Source organism: Otolemur garnettii, unplaced genomic scaffold (genome assembly GCF_000181295.1).
Source record: "Otolemur garnettii isolate 467f Iridium unplaced genomic scaffold, OtoGar3 scaffold00007, whole genome shotgun sequence".
NCBI lineage: Eukaryota > Metazoa > Chordata > Mammalia > Primates > Galagidae > Otolemur > Otolemur garnettii.
In genome coordinates, this window is record NW_003852402.1 from 40,238,940 (window position 1) to 40,249,508 (window position 10,569).

The following is a 10,569-nucleotide window of genomic DNA, read 5'->3' on the forward strand; positions in this document are numbered from 1 at the left end:
GGACCTTCCCTCCAAATAACTGTAGAAACACTGTTTCAGTACAGTGCCATTTATTCTTTCAAATCCTTAAGACCAGAAAGGAAGCAGTATACACTCAAATACAATGTAGCTGCCGTAAAGACACGGGAGTTTTACAAATGTTTATTGGAATCCAAACATATCTGAAAGAACAGTGCAGCCCACAGGCAAAATGCTGTTTGACCATTTTGAGCTATGTCCTTGACCTCACCGCAGAGGTTTTTAGAAAATTAAAATGAGCGTGAATTCCGTGTGTAGCTAATAACAAGGAAAATAGAATAAAACCAATAAAATCCCTGAGACACAGTTTAGAACTCTTATCACACAAAGCTACCATCTGAACAGCATAATGAAGCACTCCCATTTCTCCCAGAAGGCGTTAATTGCTCCGGCTTCATTATAGCTAACATTTTCCTAACTCAGATCACAGCAATGAATCTTGCCACTGATCCTGGCTCGATGTCCTCACAGTAGAGCACTGCTAGGCAGGTTTGCACCTGCCCTCTGATTGCCTGCACCCATTTCCAAGCTGAAATCAATGAAACCTATTAGCATGCTCTCTACCCTGCACTTTAATTTTGGATAGCAATGTATTATTAATGTAATCATCCGACAAGCCCGGTTCAGCATCTGAAGTAAAATTGAAGGGTTTGCAATAGAGAACTTTAATAAGAATACTTATTAAATTGTATTGAAATCTAAATAATTGAGTGCTTATTCGATATAAATTTTAAATTGAAATGAATCACAGCAGAGTAGAGGGCCATCAAGAGAGAACAGAGATCCTTTATACCTCCAAAAAACAGAACACGATTCCAACCATGTGTCACTGCATTCATGGCAAAAAAAAACAAGATCATTTATTTCTACATTTAAAGATAATTGCTCCATTTTGTTTCAATGTTTTATGCTATGCTGGGCATTTTCTATGGCGGGGAAGAAAGCCTCCTCTCCAGATAAGCTTATGTATGTCTACTCAAAATTTGAATAACTGGCTGCCAGGTACTAACTTTATTTGGTGAAATATAAAGATTCTTAAGAGGAAAATCAGTGAAGATGTGGATGAACTCATGCACTGCCAAAGAAGGAAATTTCAACCCAGCAGAATTAACAATTAAAAGAAACCACTGGGTTATGATTTGTTATTGAAGTTGTCTCACCAACAACCTTCTACTAGTTGAAGATTAATATTCACTTTTTTAGCACTTGCCCTTTGTAAGTACTAATATGAGCATCATCATAACTGAAAATAAATTTATTAAGTTCAAACATGTAGCTGGTTGCTTAAGCAAATTCACTTTCTATATTCTAGGCACTGGCAATCTAACACAGTAACTAAAACAGACACCGCAGACGAGCAGCAACAAAGGGGTGTCAGGCAATGGTTGTCATCATATATAAGAGCAGTCACCTGCTCACCCGTGAGCATGTCAAACAGATAGGAGAGCACGAGGGAGAAAAACAGCCCTAGATCCCTGTGGCCACCCGAACTCTCGGAATTCAGTCACATTACCAGGTAGTGGGATTCGAGGAATCTGCATGTCTTCAGACGGCCTTGGCAGTTTAGGGATAGGGATGTAACCATCCACTCCACATACACAAAGCATTTGCTTTATGCCTAGAATAGCGTAATTCTCCACTCCTAAAGTTACAGCAACATCTCCAGATAAATCACCTATTTTTGGTTGATTTTAATTTAAAGCTTTCCTGTATTTCCTATCATATAAACCATCAGCCACAGAGAATATATTTGAGGGGTATCAAATGGGGAAAAACTCAAGTTTCTTACAATAGTTCAGCCAAGAAAATTATGGGAGCCCAAGTCAGTGTAAACGCAGTGCGGATGAAAACCTGAGATACGTTCTGAGGTCAAACTGAATCGGATTTGTGATTGTTTAGATAGGTGCGGTTGTTTAGATAGGTGTGATTGTTTAGCAAGAGGGCGGAACCGAATGTGATATGCAGGTCTCTAGTTCAGGTGAATGAAAGGAGAGTGGGTTACTCCAAGTGAGACAAACAAGTAGTAATTGGTCAAGGAGGTGGTGGGTTCAGCCCAGGAGCCTAATGGGATGCTCAGGCAGGGGGATCCAGCAGGATTCCCACGCTTGAAATTCCACTGACCGGTCTGGACTAGAAACAGATTTGGCAGCAATCAGCACCAAAAGCTGCTATTCTATGTAGAAGAGAAACATAATGTGATGCACATCAGAAATGTAGGGTTTCCAGTAGTCACAATTTTACAAAAGTAAAAATTTTTTCCCAGCACATGGCATTAGCCCGCTGGCCCCATTCCAACTGCCATGTAACCAACCATACGAGGCTAGCGGCTCCTGTATCATAAAGTGAAGACCTGGGGAAAGTTGAAGACGATGCAATAAACACAGGAGAGACTCAGAATAAAACCCTAGATAAAAATGATGGAATAAAAATGATGGAAAAACAGCATACAAATCAGAGGAGGAACTTTGAAAAAAAATAAGAAAGATGGGAAAACCAAACTAAAGAAAAGAGATTTTCATGGCGCAGGGATTAACAAATAGTATTTGTACAAAGAAGTTCCATGAGGCAGAACTTAAAATTTTTTGATTACTGATGATTTGGACCTTAGCAACAGCATTTTAGTTACCTACTGCAATACAAGTTGGGGACAGGCCTAGGTTTTGCAGGACCTAAAAATTAATCCATTTTAGAGTCTCCTTGAAAGGGACAAAATTACAAATACAAAATTGCATAGGCCCTCGTGAAGGCACAGGAAAGGGTCTTGCAAATGAGGAAGGGGTCCTGAAGTTTAAGCTTCAGTAGCTTCATGGAAAATCAACGTCAAAATGGACCCAAGATTTCAACAGAAGTGGAAACTTTCAGACAAGTTTTAAACAGATGAAAGACTACAAGGTAACCATAGGCATATCAGGATCCAGAGGAGGGTTCGGGTAGAGTATAAAGTTCTGTAAGATTTAGCATGAGTTAGAAGGGAGTAGGGAGGCCCCTGGGACAAAAATGAAGCTAAAGATGGAGTTTAATGTCACTGGAAAAAAAAGTCTGTGCTAGAGCACATGCCAATTACACTTCCCACTGAATACACTAAACAAAAGAACTCAAAGTGCTAAGCTAGAGTGGCGCCTATTGCTTAAAGGAGTAGGGCACCGGCCCCATATGCCAGAGGTGGCGGGTTCAAACCCAGCCCCAGCCAAAAAAAAAAAAAAAACAACTGCCAAGTGCTAAGCTACTCTTTCCAAGTAATTTAAACTATTAAAAAGCAAAATAATTTTCATTTTTAACTGAAAAATAACTACATATGTTATATTTGTAGGGTACAATGTATTCTATGTTTACATTACGGAATGATTAAATAAAGCCGACAAATCCATCACCTCATGTACTTATCACTTTTGTGGGTAAAGACATTTAAAATCTTGTCTTATTAATTGTGAAATGTAAATGCAAGTCACCGTTATGTACAATGGATCAGGCAGGCGATTCCTCCTAGCAAGTCCTGTGTTCTCGGATCAGCATCTTTCCTTCCCCCTCCTTTAGTGACCACCGCTGTCCTCTCTACGTCCAAGAGTTTGACCTTTTTGAGATTCAACATATAAACGAGATCATGTGGTTTTTGTCTTTCTATGCCTGGTTTATTTCATTTAGCGAAACGCCCTATACCTTCACCCAGGTTGTGACCAATGTCAGAATTTCTTCCTTTTTCAAGGAGGAATAATATTCCATTGCATGTATACACCATATTTTCTTAAGCCATTCATTCAGCGATAAGGACCTGGATTGCTTGCCTATCTTGGCACTGTGACTAATGCCACAGTAAACATGGGAGCACAGACTATCTTTTCAGCACACTGATTTCAATTCCTTTGAATACATACTCCAAACTGTGATTCCTGGATCACATGGTAATTCTGATTTCAATTTTCTAAGGAACAGCCATACTGTTTTCCCCAGTGGCCATGTTAATTTACATAATGGTTCCCTTTTCTCCACATCCCTGCCAATACTTACCTTTCTGATAATATCATTCTAAAAGGTTTGAGGTGCTATGACGCTGTGATTTTAATTAGCATTTCCCTGATGACCAGTGATGCTGAATGTATTTTCATTTGCCTGTTGTGTATTTGCATGTCTTTTGAATATGTCTATTTAGGTCCTTCATCCATTTTTTTAGTTGGGTTCATTTTTTGTTAACGTGTTGAGTCCCTTATATGTTTGGGATATTAGCCCCTGTTAGATATATGTTTTACACATATTTGATCCTAATCCATGAATTGTCACTTCACCCTATCATTTTCTTTGCTGTGCAAAAGCTTTTCAGTTTGAAACAATCCCATTTGTTTGTTGTTGCTTGCTGCCTGCACGTTAGGGGTCATGTGAAAGACATCTTCAACAGATCATACCAACGTCATGGACCGCTTCCCCTGTGTATTCTTATAGTAGCCTTACAGTTTCAGGCCTGACATTTAAACCTTTGGTCCATGTTCAGTGGATTTCCACACCTGGCCTGAGATACGGGTCCAGTTTCACTGTTCTGCATGTGCACATTCAGTTTTAATATCACTGTTTATTGAAGAGACAATCCTCCCTCTATGAATGTTCCCAGAAACTGTCAAGAATCCATTGACCGTAAGTTCGTAGGTTCACTTCTGGGCCCTCTATCCTGTTCTATTGATAAGTACAACTGTTTATATGCTAAGTGCCATGCTCCTTTGGTTATTATAGCTGTGTAATGAACTTTGACGTCAGCTAGCATTGAAGGTAATGTTTGCAGCTCTGTTCATTTTGCTCAAGATTGCTTTGGCTATTCAGGATCTTTTGTGGTTCCATATAAATTCTAGGACTTTTTTCCTACTTCCACTAAAAACAACGTTGGTGTTTTGATATGGATTGATTGAACTTGTAGATCACTTTGAGTAGTTTGGACATTTTAATAATATTAATTCTTCCAATCCCTGACCACTAACACCTTCCCATTTGTCTGTGACTTATTTTTCATCAGTGTTTATAATTTATATGTATACATATACACATATATAGCTACATTATACACACACATATATACACACCCCTCCCTTCATTAAATTTTTACACACACATACCCCTCCTTGGTTAAATTTACTTACAAGTATTTTTATGCCATTATCAATGAAACTTATTTCAGATAGTTTACGGTTATCATAAAGAGCTATTACTGTTTTCTGCATGTTGCTTTCTTATCCTGCAACTTTACTGAATTGGTTTATTAGTCCTAACAGCTTTTTGGTGGATTTTTCTACATCTAAAACCATGTCAAGAGCAAACAGTTTCCCTCCTTCCTATTAGGATGCAAGTGATTCTTTACATGAGACATCAAACCACAGACAACGATTTTGTCAGCCTTCTCTCCGTGCTCCACCAAATACTTCCTACCCATATGACTTTTCTATCATGCCCTTTCTTTTACTTAGAGTTCACAAAAATAAAATTTTAAAAACCCTTCAGTGTTCCTGAAACAATAAATACAGGCTTACATCATACAACTCCTTTGCCATATTTATTCTCAGAATGAAGCTACACATTATAATCTTGTATCACAGAAATACAGCCCAGCATAGACAGCTACACATTTTTGAGTAATGCTTTTGGGGACTCGCATGAGAAAATGAATGGAAAATCAAAATAAAGATTCTTTGTAGTTTCAAAAATAAAGCTTTCATTTAGTGTGGTCCTCTGCCATTTGGGGCCACCTGGCTGCTTAGAGCAACATCCCATCACCATGACAACTGAGCTCAAACTTCTCAGACTGTCCTTGGGATTCTTATGATATGGTTTTTCCTTCAGCCTATTTTTCCCAAAAGAGTTTGGGGTTCCTGTGAGCTGTGACGCCACAGCACTCTACATAGGGCAACAGCTTGAGACTTTGTCCCAAAAAAAAAAAAAAAAAAGAATCATTAAAGCTAATCTTTCACAATAAACTACTCCTATACCAAAAAGGAAAGGCAGTTGTCAGCCTGCCCGTTGAAGAACCCAAGGAGTAACCAGCCACACAGAACAAAATCTCCACCAGACTCCACTTGAATTAGAATGGCTGTGGACTCTGAGAAATTGCAACTGTCTTCAAACACCCCAAATGGGAAGGTGAAATCCTTCCTAACACTACAGAGCACCTTAGAATATATACAGCAATTATGTGTACCTCTCAACCTATCTGGACTTCAGACAACCTCTAGAAGGTAAGAATCATTTTCCTTACTTTATAAATGATGAAATGGTGATTCAGAGAGGTAAATAACTTTCCCTCATTTTGGAACCAGGAGAATTTAAGATTTCTAACATTACGGCTTATGATCCCCCTTAGAATCACAGAGTGAGTCACAGTCACATAATTGAGAAGAATTTCCTGGCTCATTCACTTATTCATCCACCAGTTCCCACACACTGAATTCCAACGAGCAGGCGCGGTCTGTTTCTGCAGGATAGCTATAACGGTGCACACGACTTTCTAGCCACAGACACTAAAGATACTGATAATAGCAGGAGTGCTCTTCATCCCTAAAAGGGGCCAACTGTCTTGTTAAAAAAAAGCAAATGGCTGTTCCATATTTATTTATTTTCATTCTGTTCTTCTTCACATACATTTTCTGGCTTTCAGGTTTTCTCATTCTCTCTTTTCAAACATTCAGGCATTTCGTTTTCAGAATGTTTCAGCTCATTAACACAATTTCAGAAATCCCAAGAGAATAATTAACGGGGCTAGGATCCTTAACTGTCTCATAGACATTTTTAATTTGATACTCAGTGAACAGTGACATTATTGTAGCCCCACCAGTTGTAACATGCAATACCTATGTAGGCTCAATCAAGAAAAACATACCAAAGTCGGTGTGCTGGGTAAATTATAGTATTCAGTCATCAGAGAAGGCCTCAGATCAAAGCAAAATTAATTCCATTACCATGTGGCTTTTCGAAGTAAAATTAGAAATAAGGCTGAAATAACAGCTAAAGCAAGGCAAGAGAATTGGCAGAAGTAACAATGGGAATGACACTTCTTATCCCGATGCCAAACATCTGAAAACATTCCCAACGACAGTGACAAGAACAGGGGAAAGACGTTTTTCTAATGCGCTGTACACGAACACTAATAGAAAGTCTTCTTTCTAGATCTGTTTCAGATTTGTCTGTGTCCAGCCAGTATTTGTGATGCTCTAATGGTCAAAGGCCCATGAGCCTTACCTTTTAACCCTTCCAAATGGAAGACACGCTCCTCTAACACCTGGCACAGGTGTGATCGGGGTTCTCTGCCTGCTCACCAACCCAGCTGCTGACACTGTGTCCATGCGCTCTGTGACCAGAACCCGTGAGGGATGCCGGCCACTCTGACCTCCTGAGCTGTCTGCTCCTCCACAGAAAGGAGTGACCACAACAGTGTAAGAGCCAGAAAGGCTCCCAGGGAAAAACTTGGGCTTTTTGTGATTTTGTTCATTTGCTTTTTATTGTTACCCAATATAATCACTTTTCTTGTAATAGCAATAGGGCTCTGATGACAACGTATTTTTCAACACAATCTCTTGAAACTTGCTCCCAACAACTTGAGCTGAGAATTGACTATGATCTCCAGCATACTTGCATATAACGTTAGGTGACAGCATCACGTAGACAAGACCTCCGAAACAGCTGCTGAGCTGCACAGAGCGAAGGGAGATCAGCCACACTGCTCCCTCGGATTTGTTTTCTAAAAGGCGTTCATTTGGCTGAGATGAAATAATCTGTTGAAATACGGTCTTTCCTCATAATTTCTTCTTTTATACGTTTGGACTGGCTCATTTAAAGTGATTTTGAGAAGCCAGGAGGTGGGGAAGGAGACTTAGGTCGGGGGCCTGGCACCTGGTGTGTGTTAGGGAGGCGGCAGTGCCTAGTAGGGGAACTACTGCAGGATACACAAGGGAAAGGAGGTCCTAGTTACTGTCTCCTGGGGTCTCAACTTTGCTTAATATTCCTGACCCCAAATGATAGCATGGGATTAGTACAGTAAGGACACAAAGGAAGCACAGTCCCAACCACACACAGGTGACTAGCGGGCTTGAAGATTGTCTTAGTAGGCGTATATTAGCCTGGGACCTCTGTACAGATCTAGATGAAACAAAATAAAATTTTAAAATGATTTTGAATTTCCCAACATGCCACTGGTATCTAGGAAATTATAATCCAGTTAATTATATAATATAATATGAAGAAATGCAATATTTCCAGTACAACTTAAATGTACAGATTGTGATTCAAGCCAGCTACCTGGTTTGATACTTTTCAGAAGAGTCTGTCAAAATCAAACACTTGCCCTGTGAAGGTTGACGGAAGGTTAGGGCGTTAGATGATGTTACGTGACACAAACATGGCAAGTGTCTCAACATTGAGAGCTGAGAAATTTCAAACAGAATATGTTATCTTTGATTTGGTTATATGTGAAGATCACAGGCAGACTCTTCCTAAATCCCCTGAATGAACCAAACTTGACATTTATAATAACTAAAAAAAAGCTTCTAGCCAATCAAAAAAAAAACACTAATATATACCTGAAAAAAGTGAAAAAGAATCTTATATAAATAACTGATATACGTAAACAGAAAAAAATTGCCACTAGACAACAGAATACAGGAAACGTTTGCTTCATCGTATGACTTGAACAATAAAAATTAGCATTTTCACAGTCTGCAAAAGAAGGAGAATATGAATTGTAGTCTGTACAGGGCAAAGAGCCAGCTTTAGAGATTCTGCCATTCAATATAACTCGAAATGGAATTCCTAAACTATCATCGCAGATCACACTGCCAAGCATCAAGTATTCTTAATTATTCATATGAAAGGAAAACTCAGAAACTGTGTCATGTTCCAGAGAAAAATGCCTCAGGACCTGAGGTCCACAGTTAGCTGTGAGCTCTTTATAATTAGCTTGTCTGCATTTTAATCCAGCTCTGCCTCTTCCCAGCTAGTAAGCCTTGCCAAGGAGTAAGAACTTTTCCTTTCCTCAGTTTCTATAGCTATAACTATAGAAATACTGATAGTGCCTAAACTTTAAGATTCTGAAGTTGACCGGAGAAAATGTAGGGACACAGAGCTGGCACACAGCCTTCAAAACATCTTAGAGAATACTGTTACTATTACTCATGAATGGTTCCAAGTGACAACCTTTGGGTTGGCTCTGTTAGGGACATATCAACAAATTTATTCAACAATTATTTTAAGCACCTGCTATCTATGGAGCAGATATAGCAATGAGAAAAGTCCCTTCTCCCAGATCTTTCATTCACTTGTGACATGAACAAAGACAGGTAACAGGTTCACAAACTGCGACAGGTGTTACACCAAAACAAACGGGGGATGGTGTTGGATGGGCTGCTTTAGTTTGGGGTCAGAAAAAAAGAATCTCTGAGAAACAGACATTTAATCTAATCTCTCAACAACAGAATGGCGCCCGCCTAGACAAAATCTGGGTCAAGAGTTTCTCAGGAAGAGAATATTAAATTCAGAGGCCCTAAGGCAGAAAAGAGCCTTGGGGGCCTTTGCAGAAGAGTTTCTCTCTCAGAGTTATCCTAGCAGGAGAGTAGGTACCAACAGAAATGTTTTGTTGATAGGCAGCATGAATCTTCAGGAGGAGGTTGAGATTTCTTGTTGCTGTATGTGGAGTTGGAAGTCTTGATCAAGAATCTACATCAATTAGCACAATCATTCATTGCGGTGGAGCAAACGAAACAGACCCAGGTGCTTACTCTACCCCAACCCTCTGCAGACATCCAGCCTTGTCAATAGTGATATCCTGTTTTTTTCCTCATCATGGACATATATAACATTTAAGCTTAGGAAACTGGTGGACTGGGACTTATCCAAGCAAACAGGTAATGGGGTAGAGACTATTATGGTTTTCCCCAAGTTCACATTATTGTTAAGAAGACTTTCAAGGTCAGCAGCGAAAGTCAACGGTGCTAAATTATTTGTGAGGTAATTTTCTACCCAGACACTTAAAAAAAAAAAAAAAAAGCAGGACTACAGGTCTAACAAAGAGGAGTTCTGTTATATTTACACTTTGCTTGTTTTTAACCACATGGATTAGTCCGTACCAGGAACTATGGGACAGAATACAAGATGGTCTATGTCAGCGGTTCTCAACCTGTGGGTCGCGACCCCTTTTTAACAATGAAAATACGTTGTGGCATTAGAAGGTTAAGAACCACTGGTCTATGTGATTAAGGGGTCACAAGGAGCCAGTGGCAACCTCTAGAGGTATTATTCCCAGAGTGAGTAACAGGAGTTGGAACCAGCAGGCGCTTCACTGGAAGAGGCGCCAAACATGGTGGCTTTAAATCTGCAACTTTCTCCAAGAAGGGGTCCGCTTTTGGACAACTACAAGGTAAAATAAACTGAGATTCCTTACGCAGTAGTTGCAGAGCACAGAGAAAGTCACCAAAGGGCTACATATCACTTCTAAGAGAGAGAAATTTTCTTTGTCCTTCTCCTGTTATGGCTCATAAAAAGGGTATTTAAAGAGGATTAGTCAGATTCATTTTGCATAAAATACAGACT